At 45.9% G+C, this 22,656-nt stretch overlaps 1 protein-coding gene across 2 annotated transcripts in view; it reads left to right on the forward strand.

The window, feature by feature from the left end:
* The first annotated feature begins 3,976 nt into the window (after window positions 1-3,976).
* Window positions 3,977-22,656, forward strand: part of ZFHX3 (zinc finger homeobox 3) — a 206,888-nt gene continuing 188,208 nt past the window's right edge. Inside the window, exon 1 of one of the 2 annotated variants that reach the window (XM_060788469.2) lies at window positions 3,977-4,116. The gene's annotated coding sequence lies outside the window, so the exon portion shown is untranslated. Of the gene's footprint in view, window positions 4,117-12,426; window positions 12,737-22,656 lie in introns of those variants that run through there. The other variant, XM_060788470.2, reaches the window with a different exon arrangement.

Raw genomic sequence — 22,656 nt, forward strand, 5'->3', positions numbered from 1 at the left:
GGGCGGGAGACCGGTGGGTGGGTGGGGGGGTGGATGGGGGTCACCCGGCACTCATTCGCAGCATCCAGCCTGAGCCCATCTCTTGCTTGATGGAGGAGCCAGAAGAACACACAGATGGGGAGGGCAGGCTGAGAGTGAGGAGAGAGTGTCTTCAGAAGGGAGCAGGGCGCCTGAGGACCTGACTGGGGTCAGAGGCCAGGGTTCAAGTCCAGAAACGGCGGCTGTAAAGCGACCAGGGAGCTGCAGTGGGCTGTCCAGGCCGCTCATACCTCCTTGGAACTGCATGGCTATGGCTATGTTTATAGCATGCAGTGTGGTGGTAGCTGGCTGCTCCAAGGCGGAGAAAGGGAGCTGTCCAGCAGCTTCATCACACTAGAGAGTGAATCCACTTTAAATCTGGTTTCTGCTTCCTGCAGAATTTGGGGGTTTGTAGTTTAATGATACTGTGAAAGGTTCTTCCCTAAACTACAAACCCCAGAAGTCTCCAGGAGGTAGCAACCGGATTTAAAGTGGATTCATTCTCTAGTGTGATGAGGTCCCAGGGGTCACCGCAGCCAACGCACTGACCCTCTGTCCCAGGCAAGCAGCAGGGAAACAGGCAGACACACCTCCACAAACGCCATCCTGATCATGATGGTGACGATGATGGTGACAACAGTCCCATTGGGCTCAGTGGAATAGCCTTCCAAACAACAACAACAACAACAACAACAACAATAATCATCATCATCATCATCATCATCACGATCTGTCAACTGCAAAAGGCCACCTTACTTGGATCAGCATACATCATTCAAAAATATTGATTGATTGATTGATTTACTGTATTACTCAGCCTGTAGGAGACTCAAACAGGGCAAAATTCAATGCTTACAATATCATAAATATAATTGAAAACGTAACATATAATAAAAACTAAACAAATCAATAAAATATAAATTCATAGTGTCTCCTTGTTAAAAACGTTGTCCGGTCTCATTGTTGTCATTCCATTTTCCTATGTCAGTTATTCTGCATCTGGAAACACTTCTTGATTTTTTTCCAGAATGTTAAAAGGGAGGTGGCAGATCTAATATCTATTGGGAAGGTGTTCCACAGCCGAGGGGCCACTGCCGAGAAGGCTCTGTCTCTCATCTCCACCAAACTTACTTGTGACGAAGGCAGTAACGAGAGCAGGGTCTCCCCAGATGATCTTAAGGTCCTAGATCAGTGGTTCTCAACCTGGGGTCCCCAGATATTTTTGGCCTACAAATCCCAGCCAGTTTACCAGCTGTTAGGATTTCTGGGAGTTGAAGCCCAAAAACATCTGGGGACCCCAGGTTGAGAACCACTGTCCTAGATGGTTCATAAGGGGAGATCATCACACAGTTCTAAACACTTGGGAAGTGTTCAACTTGTGATTTTGTGATACGAAATCCAGCATATATATCTCGTTTGCTATGACATACTGTGATGTAACAACAACAACAACTTATATTGGGACCAATCCCAATATAAACAAGGGTGCAAAGTAACACAATTAAAAATATAGCAAACTGGGTTGTTGTGAGTTTTTTGGGCTGTATGGCCATGTTCCAGAAGCATTCTTTCTCCCACCCTGGACTTTCCACAGGTATTGATACATTCCACTTGCTTCATTGCAAATAGAATCTCTGAACATGTCATTAGCCACAGATGCAGGTGAAACGTCAGGAGAGAATGCTTCTGTAACATGTTCATTCAGCCAGGGGCGGCTCAATCCATTACGCAAAGTAAGCATTTGCAGTATAGTTGATTTTGCCCAGGGGCGCTCTTGAGGCGCTCTTGGGGGAAAATAGACCTTGACATATGCGAGTTGTAGTTATTGGGATGTATAGTTCACTTACAATCAAAGAGCATTCTGAACTCCACCAATGATGGAATTGAACCAAATATGGCACACAGAACTCCCACGATGAACAGAAAATATATATCAGTGATTGGTTGGGGGGGGGGGGGGGCAAAATATTGTTTGCTTACCGTTGAAAATGACCTAGGGCCGCCTCTGCATACAACCCAAAAACGCACAACAACCCAGTGATTCCGGCTATGAAAGCCTCCGACAGTTCCTATAACAATCAACTATGTTAAAACAATAAAACCAATAAAATCCAAGACATCATAAAACATAACCAAACAACCAATGGCTGAGAAAAGTGGGCATGTGCAGATTTGAGAGTAATAGGGCAGTACAGGGCTAATGCAACATAAACTGTAAGGTCATAAACTGTAAATTCAAGGCAAAGGCACTGCAAAACAAAATGTGCCCAAGTTATTCCCTTCCTGTTTGGAACAGTGAAAACATCCAGAAAAAGACAGCTCTGTGTCCCAAGGGTTTTAATTCCAGAGGAGCTAAAACCATTGACCAAATGGCCTCTTCATTGGGAACCTGTCTCCCTTTGCCACTTGCGACATATGCCCAACAGCCATCCTGTTTCTGAGGGCAACCAGGGCAGAGGTCCTCACAATGGGACTCACAGCATCTTCTCCTCTTTGCCTTCTTCTTGTGCTGCGGGTACATCTCTGCTTCCTTCAACTTCTTTGTGGATATCCTTGGAAGCAGCAGCTTTTGTGAACCCCGTAAGTTGGAGGGACCAGAGCAAATGGGTGCGTGTCGTGGGGCAGGGTTGAGAAAACAAGGAAAAAAGGATGGATTCTCAAATAATAATACTGGAACAAGTTGAGTGCCCCTCATCCAGAATTCCGAAAACCAAAATAGTTCCACTTCTGAAATCGTCCAGAGATAATGATACCTTTGCTTTCTGATGGTTCTGAAAACAAAACGGTTATAAGTACAGTAGAGTCCCACTTATCCAACATAAACGGGCTGGCAGAACGGTGGATAAGCGAAAATGTTGGATAATAAGGAGGGATTAAGGAAAAGCCTATTGAACGTCAAATTACATTATGACTTTACAAATTAAGCACCAAAACTTCATGTTGCACAACAAATAGAAAAAGCAGTTCAATACACAGTAACGTTATGTAGTAATTATTGTATTTATGAATTTAGCACCAAAACATTGCAATGTATTGAAACAGCTGTGGATTTGGGTGGCAGGCAGACTGCGTTGGATAATACAAAACGTTGGATGGGCAAAGCTTGGATAAGTGAGACTCTACTGTGTTGTGCATCAAATTTAGACTTGGGTTCCATCTTAAGATATATTTCATTGTGTATACACGGATAGTCCAAACCATCAACTCCCCCCCCACACACACACACACACACACACTAAAAAAGATGTAAAACACTCCTATTTCTAAGCATTTCAGAAAAGGGAGGCTCAGCATGAGCCGTTTGGATAGATTTTAATACAGATGCTTTCCTTGGCTGTTGTGTGATGCTGCAAGATGACCGGCCGTGCCCCCGCTTTGCCTGCACTTCCTTGCCAGCCCCCCCCCCCTCCACACACACACACACACACACTTTTTCCAGATCTCCTTCCATTCAGACTCAATACGCAAAACCCTCCCATTCAAGGAGGCAGGAGCCTTGGGCCGGTGCTGCCAGCTGTTCAAGGCGGCTGTATGAAGATGAATGTACGCAATACAGAGACATCCCCCAGATCCACAGTCACCCTTTTGCTCTCCCCTCCATCCCAGTTTCATTCCCATTCACAGAACAATCCACAGAATGATAAGGTTTTCCCATTGCCCAGAACTTGAGCGGCCAAAATGCCGTGCCCCCCAGAGCCCTGACCGAATGACCGGTTTTGGGCCGATGGGCAAGGAATACCAGACCTCCCCTCAGTCCCCACCATTTGGATGCAATTTGGGGGGAGACGGACTGATGGACAGATGAGGGCTGTGCTGAACAAGCGAACGAACGAACGAAAGGAGCGGCGTGATGTCATTGCATGAAGCTGGAGTAACCACTGCACATGAGAACAAGAGCGATGGGCTGGCGGTGGGTTGGGGGGAGGCAGGCAGGGGGAGAGGCAGCGGAATAGGAGCAGGCACATTACGGCTCCTGGATGGGATCACACTGGAGCCAGATTGTGAGCCATCCCCGTGCTTGCATTCGCTCTCAAGGGTCTCCCTAACGGCCACGAGCGCGAGGCCAGGCAGGCAGGCGGTCAGGGTGCCAGAGGGCGCGTGAGTGCATTTTTCATTTCTAAACCTTTCGGTGGTCTGCCAAGCAAATGGGATGGTGGCGGTTCTATTTACATGCGTTTGAGTGACAGCTCGATTTGTGTGTATAAACTGGATATAGATGTATAGCGAAATATATGGATCGTATCTAGCTACCTATCTACCTATAATATCTACCTTTCTATCATCTATCCTTTTGCCCCCACCCCAATGCTCCAGAGAAAAGTAAGCATAACTGGAGGAAATGTGTTCTCCATTCCCCGCATGCACTGTCCACATTTGGGGGAAGTACGCATAAGAACCGCTGTGTCCAAGCGCCTACAAATAAGCCCAAGGCAGGACATCACTAGAGATAGTAGGGAATGGATTCAGTGGACCGTTTTGTGTGGCTTGCTGTCATCCCTTGCTGCTCTCTTTGGGGTCAGAAAGAGAGAAAGCCATGTGGTCGATGGGTCGTTGGGATGTGGCCTCCTGCCTGATGTGGCAATGGCATTGGGGAAGGTGGGTCAGAGAAAGGGTTCTCTCCAAAATGGCATCCCCCCATTTGTTTACCTGCTGTGTAAGAGGGAGACTTCTCCCCTTCTTGAACTGATACCCGCAATTGTCCCTTCTGAAGCCCACTTCAGCCCTATGCGCCATGTCATCTCAGCATTCCTGTGCATGCATAGGCTTGTTACAGACTTGTGAAGCATCCCGAGGCAGGGGTTCGGCCCTGTGTGCCATGCGCCGCACGGCCTTGTCGTCTGTGTTTGTTGAGGCTGCCTTTCTCCCTGACTTCGCCATGTCTATGAATTGGGCCTCTTTGGTAACTGAAAAGGCCCTGATTGGGTGCAAGCGATTTGTGAAAGCGCTCCAGGCCAACCTTCGGTGCTCCGCTCTCTGTGCAAAACTAGATTGTCTCTGCATTTTTGCTTTGTTATAGTGCATGCCTCATACTCCAGGCCTCATGCGCCATTGGGATTGAATACACAGCACAGTATTCTCAGGGCAAATGCAAGCATGCATGCATGCGCTTATATGCAAAGGGCAGGGAAGCGAAAGCATTGGGCTCTTGCGTCCTCCTTGGAGACCAGTGTCTATGGGAAAGAACTATATGTTTGGGCCTCCTTCCTGGTCTTTTGGGCAACCTCTTCCATGCCCTCTTGGAGCATCCCAGTCATCTCCAGTCACTCTCTGTTGCTTACTGGGCTGACCTGGTCCAGCCCCCCTCCCTTCCCACCCTCTCTTGCCACCTTTCCTCTCTGGTGCGCCTGTCTAATTAATGTACAGCCGCTCCTCCTCAGGCGCTGGGCCCCTCATTGGGCCTGTCAGTCGTTTATCATATGACCCGCTAGCCTTGGCTAATGACCTTGAAAGAATATATCAGCCCACCCTGGCGGGAGTGAGGAATTAAATCGTTTCTCGGAGTGCTTATGGTCCTCGCTAACAATTTATATGACGCAGCTGCCCTTAGCTGTCTGCCCTGGCCAGGACCGGGCGACCCCTTGCCAGGCAGGAAAGGGATTACCGGCCAATGACTGGTCACTTGCCACCGGACTTCTGGTCAGCTTGGGGTGGGGTTGGAGTGAAGCCCGTGAGTGAAGGCATGGGGTGAAAGGAAAGAGCACATTGTTGAGCAGGAGGCAAGTGGAGGCACATGGATGATGCAATGTGTGGGACGAGGAGTCCAGATTGTAAGACAGCCAAGGGGCATGAGAACACTGGTTTGGAGGTGGCAGTGCTGAGATGATGAAGTTGGGCATTTTGGCCTAGGGTTGAATGGCCGCATTGTACTAAGTGTCATTGCGCATGGTTGTATGTTGCACAGTATGTTGGCTTGTGCATGGAAGGAGATCTGTTCACATTGCACAACAATAGCATTGTGATCCCACTTCAACCGCCATGGAAGCATCCTTTGGAATGGCAGCATTTGTAATTTGGGAACAGCATACAATTTTCAGTTCTAGTGCCTCTTCACTCCACAAATCTCCATCATGGAAGTTAAAGTGGATTCATAGCAACACAGTAATGTTTCTCATCCTTCCTAATGCCACAACCCTGTAATACAGTTCCTCATGTCGTGGTGACCCCCCAATCGTAAAATTATTTTTGATGCTACTTCATAACTGTAATTTTGCTACTGTTATGAATCATCATGTAAATATCTGATATGCAGGATGTATTTTCATTCACTGGACCAAATTTGACACAGATACACAATATGTCCAAATTTAAATACTGGTGGGGTTGGGTGGGATTGGTTTTGTCATTTAGGAGTTGTAGTTGCTGGGATTTATAGTTCACCTACAATCAAAGACCATTCTGAACACTACGAACGATAGAATTGGGCCAAACTTCCCACACAGAACCCCTACGTCTCAATCCTCCAGTTGAGAAATGCTGCACTACCGTCATGGACCTGAGCGGACCTTTGGTGTCTTGGTTCAGAGGCATGGAGCTATCATTGGATGAATGGAAGGGTTACATAGCATAGTGTGAAAGTCCATGTACTAAGATTGCAATCCGACATCAGACCAGAAGATTTCAGACCAGAAGATTTCAAAACCATTGCCCAGGAATAAAATAATAATAATAATAATAATAATAATAATAATAATAATAAATACATGTAGTATTTGACTGAATTACATTCAGCAATAATTGTAATTTCATCATAATATTCTAGGTTTTGAGTATCAGATTTTGTTATGTACCAATACTCATACTTGACTTCCATCCAAAGATTTCGATAAAGTTGTTCAGCAATAATCGAAGATAAAATGAACACAAGACACAAGAATGCCATCTTAGTTACATTCATTATTAATTGTAATTACAATATTCAACACCTAGAGCACCAAATTGTATTATGTACAAATACTCGTGCTTGGCATAGATTTGAAGATTTCAAAACTGTTGTGACAAATACAAAATATGAAAAAAAATGCAATGCACAAAAATACAATGTGACATTTTCATTGAAATTATATTCCTTAACACAGTGTTTCTCAATCTGGGGGTCGGGACCCCTGGGGAGGTCACAAGGGCGTTTCAGAGGGGTCACCAAAGACCATTGGGAAACAAGTATTTCTGATGGTCTTAGGAACCTCTTTGGGAGCGAAGGTTGAAGATCTATCCGCTGCTATATCTCTATCATAGGATCCTCTCAGCCAAGGGGAGGGCTGTTTCTGAGACTCCAAGCGGGGAGGAGACATGCTCAGTGCATGGCAGCGTGGTGCGAATGTGCGGGTGAGGGAAATTGTGTGAGCCTGGAGGGAGGTTCATGCCAGAGAGTCCCTTCAAGGCATGGAGGTTCTCTGTGTGAAGTGTGGCACAATTCTATTGTTGGTGGGTTTCAGAATGCTCTTTGATTGTAGGTGAACTATAAATCCCAGCAACTACAACTCACAAATATTAAGGTCTATTTCCATCAGTGTCCATATTTCAGCATATTGAGTATTCATGTCAAGTTTGGTCCAGATCTATCATTGTTTCAGTCTGGTTCTAGGTGAACTACAACTCCAAAACTGAAGATCAATGCCTTCCAGTATTTTCTGTTGGTCATGGGAGTTCTGTGTGGCAAGTTTGGTTCAATTCCATCACTACTGGAGATCCAAATGTTCCTTGATTGTAGGTGAACTATAAATCCCAACAACTACAACTCCCAGATTACAAAATCAATCCCTCCCAACCATACCAATTTGGATGTATCAGGTATTTGTTCCAAATTTGGTCCAGTGAATGAAAATACATCTTGTATATCAGATATTTACATTAGGATTAATAACAGCAGCAAAATTACAGTTGTGAAGTAGCAACAAAAATAATTTTAAGTTTGGGGGTCACCACAACATGAGGAACTGTGTTAATAGGGTGTGACATTAGAAAGATTGAGAAACACTGCCTTAACATTTTAATTGCAATATTTGAGTTGCAAAAAACAGAGTCTCCTGTGTGCAAATTCTCTTAAGACTCTTAGATCTGAAAATTTCAAAGTCATTTTACAAAAGCAATAATTAAAAAAATATTACAGTGCACAAAAGTAAAGCACAATCAACCTTGATGTTATTAATTATTTGTATGGTTGACTGAATTACACTGGGCTTGCAAAAATGTGTACATTTTCAATCTATATAAATAAAAATGTAATGTTTGTTTGTGGGATTAACAGAACTCAAAAACCACTGGACAAATTGATACCAAATTTGGATACAATACATGTATTAGGCCAACGAGTGACTATCACACATAAAACACAGAAAAACACAGGGGAAGGGACTTAAAAAGCCAAAAAATAAAAATATATATCAAATCACATGCACAAAGCCACATATATACACATATACACAAATATACATACTCATATACACATATACGTATACACACACAAAACACATATACACAGACTGGGCCACTGCAACGTGTGTCAGGAGATGACTAGTCTATATAAATAAAAATGTAATGTTTGTTTGTGGGATTAACAACTCAAAAACCACTGGACAAATTGACACCAGGTTCGCAGCTTGGGAGTGATCCTGGATTCATCGCTGAGCCTGGAACCCCAGGTCTCGGCGGTGGTCAGGGGAGCTTTTGCACAATTAAAGTTTGTGCGCCAGCTGCGCCCGTACCTTGGAAAGTCTGACTTGGCCACGGTGGTCCACGCTGTGGTTACATTCCGTATAGACTACTGCAACGCTCTCTACATGGGGTTGCCTCTGAAGACTGCCCGGAAGCTTCAACTAGTCCAACGAGCGGCAGCCAGATTGCTAACAGGAGCGGGGTACAGAGACCATACGACCCCTCTGTTACGCCAGCTCCACTGGCAGCCAATTAGCTTCTGTGCACAATTCAAAATGCTGGTTTTGACCTATAAAGCCCTAAACGACTCCGGTCCAGTTTACCTGTCCGAACGGATTCTCCCCTATGAACCATCAAGGTTATTAAGATCTTCTGGGGGGGGGGGCTGCTCTCGGTCCCACCACCTTTGCAATCACATTTGGTGGGGACGAGGGACAGGGCCTTCTCGGTGGTGGCTCCCCGGCTTTGGAACTCCCTCCCACTAGAGATTAGATCTGCTCCCTCCCTCCTAACCTTGAAACGAATAAAGACCTGGCTCTGGAACATGGCTTTTGAGGACTGAATCTATAACCTTCGTCCACAAGGAAGGAAGATGATGAACTGTGACTATGACTGTGATTGTATTGACGATTTGGCTTGGGTAATGTGATGATGTTGTTTTTACTGTACTATTTTAATCTGTAATGGTGTTGCACTCTGTTGTTTTGTATATTATTGTATTTGCATATGTAAACCGACCTGAGTCCCTCGTTCGAGGTGAGAAGGCCGGTATATAAAACTTCTAAATAAATAAATAAATAAATAAATAAATAAATTTGGACACAAGACGTGTATTAGGCCAACAAGTGACTATTACTCATAAAAACACTGAAAAACACAACAGAAGAGACTTTAAAAAGACAAAAAATAAAAAAATGCATACACAAAACCACATATATATAGACAAACACACATATATACACATATACACAAATTACACACACATATCACATATACACAGACTGGGCCCCAGCAATGTGTGGCAGGGGATGGCTAGTATGCGCTAAAATTTCAAGATTTGGGAAAATTCTGAATTTTCTGTAGAAAGAGCATTCTATAGCAAAATGCTCCCAAAGGAGAGAGAGGACATGATTTTGCAGGAAGTGAAATGGGTGGGAAAATATTTATTTATGTAGTTTCTTGTGGGTTTTTTCGGGCTATAGAGCCATGTTCTAGAGGCATTTCTCCTGACGTTTCGCCTGCATCTATGGCAAGCATCCTCAGAGGTAGTGAGGTCTGTTGGAAATAGGACAATGGGTTTATCTGTGGAATGGCTGGGGTGGGGCAAGGAGCTCTTCCCTGCTGCAGTTAGGTGTGAAGATATCTACATAAAAACTCAAACCATCACCCAAGTCAAAAAAGAAGCACCATTAAAGCCTTGGCAGACCGTGCAAAAAGAATCTGCGAACCCCACCTCCTCCAAGATGAACTGAACCACCTCAACTGGGCTCTCCAGGCCAATGGAGACTCCACCTCAGACATCAGAAGAGCTGCAAGACCAAGAACAAGCCACAAGAGTCAAGATGAAGACCCACCCAGAGGAAAAGTGTTCCTGCCATACATCAAGGGAACCACTGATCGCATAGGGAAGCTGATGAGGAAACACAACATACAAACAATCTACAAACCCACCAAGAAAATCCAACAAATGCTACGTTCAGCAAAGGACAAGAGGGATCCTCTCACCTCTGCAGGAGTCTACCGTATACCATGCAGCTGTGGACAAGTCTACATCGGGACCACCAAACGCAGCATTGCCCAAACACGAATCAAGGAACATGAAAGGCACTGCAGACTACTTCAACCAGAGAAATCAGCCATAGCAGAGCACCTGATGAACCAGCCTGGACACAGCATCTTATTTGAGAATACAGAAATGCTGGACCACATCAACAACCACCATGTCAGACTACACAGAGAAGCCATTGAAATCCACAAGCATGTAGACAACTTCAACAGAAAGGAAGAGACCATGAAAATGAACAAAATCTGGCTACCAGTATTAAAAAACTCTAAAATTACAACAGCAAAACAACAGAGAGGAAACAACCAGGCACAGATTAACACCTCCCAGCAAGAGATTTTCCCAGGCTCAGGCAGGCCTTCAAATGCTAATGAAGGTGATCAGCTGAAACATTCACACCTAACTGCAGCAGGGAAGAGCTCCTTGCCCCACCCCAGCCATTCCACAGATATATAAACCCATTGTCCTAATTCCAACAGACCTCACAACCTCTGAGGATGCTTGCCATAGATGCAGGCGAAATGTCAGGAGAAATGCCTCTAGAACATGGCCCTATAGCCCGAAAAAACCCACAAGAACCGAGTGATTCCAGCCATGAAAGCCTTCGACAATATTTATTTATGTGTTTACTTATTTAATTTTACTTTAAGTTTATCCCACCTCTCACCCAATATGGGGGACTCAAGGCGGCTAACAACAAATATGGCGGCCGCCGTTCCACATCAGGCCTGGCCATGTTCCAGGAAGTTGTACCATGCGAATGGTCCAATCAGGAGGCAGTTCCTGTTGAGGCCTGACCAATTGGGAATGGAATCAGATGGGCCTACAGAGCCATCTGCTGGCAGGGAGGGGAAGCAAAGAGAGGGTCTCTCTCCAGCAAGTGGCTGATCTCACTGGACAGCGCTCCTGGGAATGTTGATAGTCTTCAAGCCGGATGGCTCTGCCTCCCTTACAGGAGGTGGTCAATGGCACAGGCTGCTGTCCACCACTGGCCTATTGTGGTTGGAAGAGAGCTCAGTGTGGAAGGCTCTTGGAAAGGGTGGTGGCACCCATCTCCAAAGGGCAGATACAGTATGAGCACAGAGTTGTGTACAGACCTGAATCAGTTGGTGGCCCACCTCACCTTTCTCTTTGTTCTTGGTCTGCAAGGGAGCTTTGGAGATACCTTTGACTTTACGGCATCATCCATTATCAATAATAAGTGCTTTTCTAAGACAGAGAGAGAGAAGAAAGGGGGCTGCGGATTTGCCATATAGTCTAGTACAACACATTAGGTGGTAACATCAGGAATAATAATAATAATAATAATAATAATAATAATAATAATATGTTTTATATGGTTTCGTTTTGATGGTCTCCAGCTACTTTCTGAAGGTGTGTGTGACGGAGCAATGCCTAGATGTGGATATATATATATATATATATATATATATATATATATATATATATATACGCCGTTGTCGTCGTATGCTCCCCACCACCCCCTCCCCGCCACCCGCCCCGTTACGTTCAGCAGAAAAGGCTTGGCTTGATTAATATTTTCCGCTGTCCGGTAACCATGGCAATTGGGTCAGCAGATATAATACTTAATTTAATCTTCCAACTGCCTCCGTGTGCATCACCAATGTCCCGAATAATAGAAAGCTTTTGCCTCTCTCCTCGGTGGTGGTGGTGGCGGTGCTCCTGCGGCCGCCCTCCCCTCCCTTCCTCCTCCTCCTCCTCCCCTCCCTCTCCTCCTTTCTTCCCTCTGTTGTCTCGCATATATCTTTGCCAGTGGCTCCCTCACATGACCCCCAAGGTATAAACTGTTTTCTTCATGCGCTATACACATCTTTAAACACACACGCACGCACACGCCACACACATACATGCATATGTATTCTGGCCACCTCTACTCCCCCTCTCCCCCCGACCGCCCACCCACCCATCCCGGCTGAGCTCCACCATCACTACCATTACTGCCGCCAGCTCACCAGCCCGGTCCCCATTCCTTCTTTCCTTTTTTCCTACCTTTCATCCCTCCATCCTTTTTTCCTTCCTTCCTTCCTTCATACCTCCCATACCACCGCCCATTTGCCCACCTGCCCCACGGCCCCCCACTCTAGCAACCAATCTCTATGGTATGACAAGGAGAAACGAGGAAGGTGCGGAGTCTTTTCCTCGCCATCCGTCTGTGGATGAGCCACAACGGCTTCCTTCCTCCAGACCAAGGAGCCCATGTGGATTTCCCTGCCTGCTGCCTGATTGGCCGAGATGGACACCGTGCCCCCTTTGGCTCTCCAGGTGGGTCAAGTGCCTTGCTTTCTTGCCTCTCCCCCACCCTCCTGGCCACTTATGTCTCCTGCATTTGTTGTTCTCATGCTCCCTTTGATACTCCCACCCCTTTTCCTGGCTCCGATTGGACGTGCCACACATGACCTGTGTGCTGGAGTGGGTCTGGGGGCGGGTGGTGGGGCCTGGGTGGGTGACAGGTGAGCAGGTGGGCTTCAATGGAGCGTCATGCAGAGGGAAAGCTCTGCTCTTTCCTGACCATTTCCAAAGAATGGCGGCGAATTCCCAGTAGCAGGTGAGCAGCGTGGTATCTTCCACTGTCGTTTGCATCCAGGAACCAAAGGCAGGCTTTCTTGTTGATAGCAAAGCACAAATGGGAGCTTTGGGGCACCCATGTATGTGCACCATTGTACCCTATTTGGGATGCTGGCCATTAGGAGTCCATCTGTTTCTTTCCCTCTTGACCGGTTCAGTTGTCAAATGTCCTTCTAGGACCTTCCAGGCCGTGTGATGCCTTGGGCAAAGAGAGGCACAGAAGAGTATCTTGGGCCATGTTATGTCCAACCCCTGGTGTTTCAGTGAGGTGAAGCTGTTTTGTTGCTGTTTCCAGAAGCTGTGGGCAGCTTTTGGGATGACCCCCCCCCCCCCTCCATCACCACCAGCGACATTCGATGGCTGATTTGGCCTGGCCAAAATGCATTGTGTAAGAAGTGTTCAAGGGGCAGTGCTTCAAAACTGTCTGGCTCCAGACATCTAGGCCTGATGGACTCCCTGGGAAGACACCCCCAAGGCCTGGGAGTCAGTTGAGGTTGGAAGGAAACAGGGTGGAAAACCACCTTTGGACAATGCCCTCAAAGAAGTGATGGACAAGGAGGGCTTTGTGGACAGATTGTAGGCAGGACATGTCTGTTCTCATGAGTGATTGACTGGAATCCTGTCAGTGTCTTACATCTATGGAAGTTCCTCTCTGGAAGCAACTGGACTGGTCTGGTACAAAATATGTGCATTCAGTTCAAAGCTGTGGAAGTGGGATTGTGCATTTGGTACCCCTGAATGTGGAAGCACATTGTGTGCGTAGATGTGCATCACATGAGGATATGTTTTACACATTTAGTTGTGTATTCAGTAGCACCTTGGCTGTCTTGGTTCAGTTGCCCATTGTTACCATTCAGTAGTTGCATCCCGCCATTATAGGAAAGCTCTGTATGCAGACGTGTGCCATATGACCCCTGTGCTGACTGTGTGGGTCGGGCTCCACCTGACCCCAATAGCAATTGAAAGATGCTTAGGGCACAGCAGTCAATAGATTGTGTTCCCCCCTCCAATACACATATTGCCCCATGATTGTTCAGTGATAGGAACACTTTGAACCCGACTGCCTCACGATGTCAAGAAGGTCCTACTTCCAAACTTTTCCTAATTAATTTCTCATTCTGTTCACAGTTTGGCTCTTGCTCTGAGCTGTTTCCTAATAATTGCAGAATTTTCAGTGGAATGTTTTACTTTAATGAATCTGGCAAAAGCGTCTTCAATTCCGTTTCATTTTGATGTTTGCTCTGATTGTCGGTTTTATCCATGATATTGGCTTGATTATTATTTGACTGATAGCTATACATTACAGAAGGCCACAAGGGATTGAGAGAGAGAGAGAGAGAGAGAGAGAGATTTCAATTGCTTAAATATTTCATGATGGCACATGCGTCAGATTGGCATAGTCCATGTATGTTTCTAGCAGGACACCCAGATGTATGCAGCATGGTTGCTATTTGGGTGGGTGCCCATCCTTGGTGCTCTTGAACATCCCAAAACATGTTTTTCCTGCAATCAGAGTGATATCACAGTGTAAGTGTTGATGTGCTTCATTCTTGTATGGCACAAGGGTTCCTTTTCTTCTTTTCTTGCAGAAGTTTGCAGCTTGGGAGTCCTTCTGGACTCATCGCTGAACCTGGAATCTCAGGTTGCGGTAGTGACCAGGGGAGCTTTTGCACAATTAAAACTTGTGCACCAGTTGTACCCATACCTTGGGAAGTCAGACTTGGCCACTGTGGTCCACAGTCATGTTACATCTAGGATAGACTACTGCAACGTGCTCTACGTGGGGTTTTCTTTGAAGACTGTTCGGAAGCTTCAAATAGTCCAACTAGAGGCAGCCAGGTTAATAACTGGAGTGGCTTACAGGGAGTACACAACTCCCTTGTTACACCAACTCCACTGGTTGCCAGTTTGCTACCAAGTGCAATTCAAAGTGCTGGCTTTGGTCTATAAAGCCCTAAACAGCCCCGGACCAATTTATCTCTCTGAACACATCTCCCTTTATGAACCATTGCAGAGATTAAGATCCCCTGGGGAGGCCCTGCTCTCAGTCCCGCCACTGTCACAGGTGCAATTGGCAGAGACGAGAGAGAGGGCCTTCTCGGTGATTGCCCCTGGCTATGGAACTCCATTTCTAGCGAGATTAGACCAGTTCCCACCCTCCTGTCCTTCAGAAGGATGGTAAAAACTTGGCAGTGGGACCAAGTTTTGGGGACAGTGCAATAAGGCAGCAACAGGAAACCTCACCATGCCAACTGGATTCAATGCAAATGATCAAGACAATTTTAATGTCGAGACAAATGATTTTAATGTTTATGTATGTGTCTAATCTGTTTATGTCCCGGCATTGAATGTTTGGCGTTTGTATGTTGTGCTCCACTCTAAGTCCCCTCCAGGGTGAGAAGGGCAGATAAAAACAAATAAATAAGATGGCATTGGGGCCTGGGAGTTGTTACCTTGGGTGACCCCATCCTAGAGTTCATGCCCCTGTGTACCTTTCTGGGATGAACTCTGGAGAAAAGTGGCTGGTGAGGCCTTTGGAAAAAGTTGGTAGTAGGCCTATGCGTTGGGTTCCTGCCATTGCTTCTTTCTCGATTCTGATTTACAGGCCACCATAAATCAGCCACATATTTCTTCAGTCTGTGGTCACCTACAAATCCTCAACTAATATCTTACTCCGTTCCTAAACGGCATCATACAGTATAGAAAGTTCCCATAAATTGTGCTTTAGGTGCCGCCACCACCAGCAGCAACTCCATCCTAAGGAGATCTGAATGTACAATTGCAAAACAAAGAATTCATGAAATACTGCCAGATGAGGATTCCTATTCCAAAGGAGGGGAATGGGAGGTGTTTAATGTTGGAAAACATTTTTCCTGAGTGTTGCAAAACTCTGAGGAGCCAAATCCTAGACCAATGTTTCTCAACCTCCCTAGTGCCATGACCCCTTAATACAGTTCCTCATGTTGTGCTGAACCACAACCATAACATTATTTTGTTGCTACTTCGCAACTGTAATTTTGCTACTGTTTTGAATCACAATGTAAATATCTGATATGCAGGGTGTATTTTCATTCACTGGACTAAATTTGGCACAAATACCTGATATGCCCACATTTGAATACTGGTGGGTTTCGGGGGGGCGGGGGGCGGGGGCGTTGATTTTGTGATTTGGGAGTTGTAGTTGCTGGGATTTATAGTTCACCTACAATCAAAGAACATTCTGGACTCCACCAATGATGAAATTGAACCAAACTTGGCACGCAGAATACTCATGACCAACAGAAAATACTGTGTTTTCTGATGGTCTTTGGTGACCCCTCTGACACCCCTTTGTGACCCCTCCAGGTTGAGAAATGCTGTCCTAGACTGATAAAAATGTTCTTACTTTGAGGTTTATTTTGTGCAAAATTTGTGCATGCTTGTTTTGCACAGAAACAAGCATGTTATATGTCAGATAGTATTTTTGTGCTGAGAACAATATATGTGCACAAAATGCTGTTTTCTGTGCAGTTTGATCCCCGTGTGAATTTTCTGCAGAATAACTCTCAATTTGCAAAAATTCTGCAGTTTTCATAGCAAGATGAAACTTACTAAAGTAACCTGTTGCTTCCTTTTAAGAAGGAAATTAGTAAGAAATGTCTTACCTTGAAGTGTGGGAGGCCCACAGAAAGCAAGATAGTTCTGACCCACCCCTTGAGGGAGTGGGATTTGGAAACTCTTCTTCTGAGGAAGCAGCATAGACGGACTGTGAATCTGGGCAAAGGGAGAGTGGGCATTTTGGGATTTGGGAACGAAAGAGGTGAGGAGACCCCTTGCTCCCCAGAGAAACCCCTCTTCCTTGGGCTTGTCTGGTTCCCCCCCCCCCCAACACTCCATTAGCCAGAGAATCCTTGGAGGCATCCCTCCCTCTTCCTGCAGACATTTGCTTTACGTAAACCAGCCTTGCAAACCACTCTCTCCATATTGATGGAGACATTATCACAAATCGCCACTTAGGGACCTGGAAGAATTGACTCGCTGGTTTCAGATCCAATACACATAACTCGATCAGATGCAAAGTTTAAATACACTTGGCCGGCAGATGCCAACTGCGCCCGACGATATGCCGCCAGATCCTTAAAGAGGCCCAGAGGGAGGCAAGGAAGGAGTAAAGACCTAGGTCAGGGCATTCCTGGCGGTGGCGGCTGTTTGGGGGTTGGCTTAGAGGTGGGAGAAAAGTCAAACGTTGAGAGAAGCCCCTCGGCTCCACTTGTTTCCAGTTGGGAATTGATCTGGGATGTTTATATTCCCTTAAGGCCACTCTGGATTCCTTCAATGGCTAGTCAAGGATGACTGTGATCAGGGGGGTAGGGGGAGGCAGGAAAGCAACAGGGCCCCTTCATCCCATTCATGGAGCTGTCCAAGGTGCCTTCTATGCATCTGAGCCTCCAAAGCTCTGGTAGCTTTGGCATTCTCCTCATCCTCCACCATGGCCCACTGCCCACATCTGCCCCACGGAGTCCAGGATTCAAAAACATGGGTGTGGTGCTCCTCTCTGTTCATCTCTCCCCCCTTCTCCCCCAGGACCACTCATGGGCCACCTCATGATGGACACAAGCAATGTGGGCCTGATGACCTCTTGGGGTTCCTTCCTCAGAAGTGTGTGTGTTGGGGCGCCTGTGCCTGTGAGGCTATGATATAGGAGTCCTGAAATCATGAACCGCATCCCATAGACTCATGGTGTAGACCAGTGTTTCTCAACCTTCCTAATGCCACAACCCCTTAATACAGTTCCTCATGTTGTGGTGACCCCCAACCATAACATTATTTTTGCTGCTACTTCATAACTGCAATTTTGCTACTGTAATTAATCATAATGTAAATATCTGATATGCAGGATGTATTTTCATTCACTGGACCAAATTTGGTACAAATACCCAAATTTGAATACTTGGGGGAGGGGTTGGGAGGTTGATTTTGTCATTTGGGAGTTGTAGTTGCTGGGATTTATAGTTCACTTACAATCAAAGAGCATTTTGAACTCCTCCAATGATGGAATTGAACCAAGCTTGGCACACAGAACTCCCATGACCAACAGAAAATACTGAAAGGGATTAGTAGGCATTGACCTTGAGTTTTGGAGTTTTAGTTTGCCCACATCCAGGGAGCACTGTGGACTCAAGCAATGATGGATCTGGACCAAACTTGGCATGAATGCTCAATATGCCCAAATGTGAACACTGGTGCAGTTTGGGGAAAATAGATCTTGAGATTTGGGAGTTGCCATTGCTGGGATTTATAGTTCACCTACAATCAAAGAGCATTCTGAACCCCACCAACGATAGAATTGGGCCAAACTTCCCACACAGAACTCCCATGACCAACATAAAATACTGTGTTTTCTGATGGTCTTTGATGATCCTTCTGACACCCACAGGGGTCCTGACTCCCAGGTTGGGAAACGATGGTGTAGACCCTCAATTCATGGCCTGGGGGCTACAAATGCATTGGTCGCTGTCATTGGCGGCTTTTCCACAGAAAATCCCGAGAACTGTAGTCAGCTGTGAGGAAGGAGAGTGGTCAAACCATCGGACCCACAGAGTGGCCAGCGCATAGGGCATCCCAGAGTTGATAATTTGATTGATGATGGCCTTCTTTAAGAAACAGCGGTCATGTTAAAATCATATACGGAAAGCAGAAATGCAAATTGTACCTCCAGGTTCGCATTAGAGGTTTGCAAATAATACTGGGCTAATGGTTATTGCAAAGGAAAATAGCGCCGGGATCAATATTCTATATAGTCGAATGCCATTGCCTCTTCTTCTTCTCTCTCTCCCTCTGTCTCTTTTTCTTTCTCTTTTAATCACCTCATTGCAGAAATGGCATTGAAAGCAGAAATCTCATTTTCTTCATTTGTACAAATTGAACATAAATCTAGTTTGGGGGCATGGTGCAGGTGGCTGCGGATTGTGGGGCTGGGAGGACAACTGTAGTCGGGGAAAAGAGGGGGCATTGGCATGGGGGGGGCAAATAGGGGTCTGACATCTCTTCCTGCCCCCTGATGAGAGAAAATGGGGCAAAAAGGGGTCCTTTCTTCCAGAAATGGGTTTGTCGGGGGGAAGGATTGGTAAGAACTGAGAAAATTTCATGAAATTCCCCATAAATTTGACAAGGAAAAAATTAATTGGGAAAAAGGGAGGGGGCTGAGCTATTTGTTTGTTTATTTAATTTAAAACGTTCCTCTTTAATCCCAACATGGAACCCCAGGAAGCTCACAATTTGAATTCAAAAGTAAGGCCAGAAATCACAAAAGGATTTTAAAAACTCTTTTATTTTTCTGTTTTTTTTAATTTTCAACACCACAGCATCATATATTTATTATTTTATTTATTTATTTGGAACATTTATACCCTGCCCTTTCTCAACCTCCAAGGTAGGATTCATGACAGCAAGCAACAGGCAACAATTAGATGCCAAAACATTGTATTTTATGATGTGGATCATAAAATACAATCAGATTCCTAAAAAATAAATATCAATATACATTAAAACAGTTTGCAAGGTTAAAACATCATCCAAATCCATCCAAATTGTGATCCAATAAAATCTCATCATTGCCAGTAAAATCAATCTAATATGCAGCAGGTATGGGCAAACTTTCTAACTTGGGAACAACATGGCGGGCCGGGAGGGAGGGCGGGAGGAGAAAGGGAGAGGGAAGGAGGGAGGAAAGAGGGAAGTAAGGAAGAACGAAAGGAAGGAAGGAGGGAGAAAGAGAGAGGTAAGGAAGGAAGGGAGAGAGGGAAGGGGGAAGGACAAAAGGGAAGGAAGGAAGGAGAAAGAGAGGGGGAAGGAGGGAGGAAAGAGGGAAGTAAGGAAGAACAAAAGGAAGGAAGGAGGGAGAAAGAGAGAGGTAAGGAAGGAAGGAAGGACGAAAGAGGGAAGGAAGGACAAAAGGGAAGGAAGGAAGGAGAAAGAGAGGGGGAAGGAGGGAGGAAAGAGGGAACGAAGGAAGGACAAAAGGATGGAAGAAGGGAGGGAGAAAGAGAGAGGTAAGGAAGGAAGGGAGAGAGGGAAGGAGGAAGGAAAGAGAGAAGGGAGGATGGATGGATGGATGGAGGGAAGGAAGGAAGGAAGGAAGGAAGGAAGGAAGGAGAAAGAGAGAGGGGAGGAGGGAGGAAAGAGGGAAGGAAGGAAGGACGAAAGGATGGAAGGAGGGAGGGAGAAAGAGAGAGGTAAGGAAGGAAGGGAGAGAGGGAAGGAGGAAGGAAAGAGAGAAGGGAGGAAGAATAGGATGGTGAGAGAAATGAAGGTTTGAGAAAAGAGCCCAAGGGGTCGCATTTGACCTCCTGGCCTGGGTTTGCCCATACCTCATATCCAGTATATATATGAAAGACTTTGACATGACATGACATATAAATGCTATAAAGAAATATTATTTCAAAAAGTTATTAAAACCTCTGTGACTTTTGACCCACTTGTTGTATCAGGGTTTAAACAGCCAATTGCACCAATTCAAAGCAGTTACAATGTAATGATAATACTAGTAATACAAATACACACACAGCACCCCTCAGACCAGGCATGAGCCAACCTACCGGCTGTTAGGAATTGTGGGAGTTGAAGTCCAAAATTCCTACAGGGCCAAAGTTGGCCCATGCCTGTCCCAGACGTTCTGCTCTGCAAAATGGGGGGCAATTGGGCATCCTATGAAAGGTAAAAGTTGTGTCCAACTCTGGGGGTTGGTGCTCATCTCAATTTCTAAGCCGAAGAGCCAGTGTTGTCCGTAGACACCTCCAAGGTCATGTGGCCAGCATGACTGCATGGAGTGCAGTTACCTTCCTGCCGGAGCAGTACCTATTGATCTACTCACCTTTCAGTAAGCAAGTTCAGCAGCTCAGTACTTTAACCCACTGTGCCACCGGGGGCTCCATCTTCTTATGGGACCCCCATACTGTCTGCATTAGGTCCCCCCAGTCTATGGCAAGGGCCACCTCCGCAGCTTTTGGGACTGGAAGGAGATAGGATGAAGCCCATCGCCATCAGCGCCATCACCATCCGGTCATGAGGCTCCCTTGACCATGGCCTTGAGGAAGACACTGACTGGGGGATAATGAAGCCAAGGGTCATCTGTCCGTCTCCCGTCCCCCCCTTTGAGCGCAGCTGCCACATTAAAATGCGCCAACATTGGAAAGATAATGACGGTTGTGCAGATCAAAGGAGCCCTTCGCCTGACAATTACGGTGAAATTGAAGCTCTCCTGCAAGGAGGGAAGGGCTGGCTCTTGTGGGGTCCCTCCCCCCAGCCCCGCACACACATTTATTTATTATTTGCTATATATAAAATGGATTCTTCGTGAGCAAATTTGTTTTCCAGGGCTATTGATAGAGGATGGTGGCCAAGGTGGGCCTTGCAGGGCGGGATGTGGAGTGTCTGAGGGCTGCCTTTGAAAGGCAAACATAACATAAAATGGACACCGAAGCCCGAGAGAGAGGGAGAATGGAGGGAGAAGCTGATCAGGAGTGAATAAAAGTCTCCTTTTCAGTCGGAACCCTCCCCCCGGTACCCATTTTCCCTCCAGAAAAGCCGGCCTGTAATTGCTTGCAATCACTCGGCACAAATTGTCTGCTCGTATTTGCTTTTTAATTTTGTATAATCTGGTCCATTTCGCTCTCTCTGCCTTTGAGCTTAACCTCTCTCTCTCTCTCTCTCTCTCTCTCTCTCTCTCTCTCTCATATTCAGCCCCCAACCCTCCGCCGGCCCACATCCTTTCTCGTCTCTTGTGCCTTAATTCTTCAGGGCGGTTGAAAAATTAGTATTAATTTCCAGGGATATTTCATGGTGGGAAAAAAGTGGGAGAAATATCCATGGCCTTTTGAGTACAAGAAAGCATTACTTGGTGTATGTGTGTATTTCTCTTTCTTTTGGGATATATGAATACCCAAGATGTCTTTGGTGATGGGTGGGGGTTCCTTGGACGCTTCAGGTTGCAGGAGTGGGATCAATTCAAGGAAATTCAGAGCAAGGGGGCTTGGCTTGCACATGCTTCGTGTATCTGCACCGAGCATGGATTTAATAGCATCATTTACACCAGTGGTTCTCAACCTGTGGGTCCCCAGATGTTTTGGCCTTCAACTCCCAGAAATCCTAACAGCTGGTAAACTGGCTGGGATTTCTGGGTGTTGTAGGCCAAAACACCTGGGGACCCACAGGTTGAAAACTACTGAATTACACACAAACACCAAGTCACAGTGACTACAAAGCATCCTGGCCAAGGATCCTCCTTGACTGCGCTTTGCTCACATTAGATCAGCGTTTCTCACCTTGGGGGTCAGGACCCCTGGGGGGGGTCATGACGGGGGTGTCAGAGGGGTTGCCAAAGTCCATCATAATACACGGTATTTTCTGTTGGTCATGCGGGTTCTGTGTGGGAAGTTTGGCCCAATTATATCATTGGTGGGGTTCAGAATGCTCTTTGATTGTAGGCGAACTATAAATTCCAGCAACTACAACTCCCAAATCTCAAGGTCTATTTCCCCCAAACTCCACCAAAGTTCACATTTGGGTATATTGAGTATTCCTGCCAAGTTTGGTACAAATCTATCATTGTTTGAGTCCACAGTGCTCTCTGGATGTAG

Source organism: Anolis sagrei, chromosome 8 (genome assembly GCF_037176765.1).
Source record: "Anolis sagrei isolate rAnoSag1 chromosome 8, rAnoSag1.mat, whole genome shotgun sequence".
Lineage (NCBI taxonomy): Eukaryota > Metazoa > Chordata > Lepidosauria > Squamata > Dactyloidae > Anolis > Anolis sagrei.